This window comes from Echinops telfairi, unplaced genomic scaffold (assembly GCF_000313985.2).
Source record: "Echinops telfairi isolate 266 unplaced genomic scaffold, ASM31398v2 ScPeMD7_7469;HRSCAF=8507_1, whole genome shotgun sequence".
Taxonomy (NCBI): Eukaryota; Metazoa; Chordata; class Mammalia; order Afrosoricida; family Tenrecidae; genus Echinops; species Echinops telfairi.
Window position 1 is genome coordinate 15235 of NW_022111373.1, and position 929 is coordinate 16163.

The window sequence follows — 929 nt, forward strand, 5'->3', positions numbered from 1 at the left end:
TACAGGAGTAGAAAGTCCAGTCTTTCTCCCACAGAGCTGCTGGTGATTTTGAACTGCGGACCATGAGGATTGCAGCCCAAGGCATAACCACTATACCACCAGGACTCACGTTAGGTAAAGTATATTTAGCATTGATTGTGTGCCAGGCACGAGCTGTGTGCTTTATATAGATGATCTAATGGGGACACATTGGACCGCTAGCCGCAATTTAGCAGTTTGAAACTACCAGTTGCTTAGGTTGGGTAGGGGGTGGGGGTTGGTTAAGAAGCAGCTTTCTACTCTCATGAAGAGTTATGATCTCGGAAACTCACAAGAGTGGTTCTACCCTATTCCCTAGGGTCTCTGTGAGTCAGAATTGACTAGATAGTAGTCACTCTGATTTGAGTTTAGTATTCATAACCATTATTGAGGTAAATACCAATAATATCTCTATTGTATATATGGAAATTCCCTTTAATGTTGGTTAGGGTTAAGTGACTTGCTTAGCCAATGAGGGGCAGAGCCAAGACTTGAACCCAAATCTAATTCTAAACTCGTTCTTAATTGTTTCACAATCCCAAATCTAGACTCTCTGATGACAGTAATACTGGATTTGAAGAGCTACTGTCCTGAGACCTGCCACCAGCAGCCCTTCTTTTCCACATGTGGCCTCCCAAAACATTGGTGAGGAATTTGGGGCACTTAAGAGAAAACGTAGGGAAATGTAACCTGACTGACTAGGTGCTATGCAAGGGAAAGGAAAGATAAAAAGGGATCCATGGAGGGGCTACCGAAAAGACACGGGAGAAAAGAGTCTGCTTGCGTGTCTGCTCTGGAGTGTGTGGCAACTACATCCTTCTCCATCACCTCTGCAACATCTGCAGTCATTTCCGCATTTCATCCTGACACTTTTGTGGTCATGGGATCCTCCTGGGGAAATGGAAGGTTGG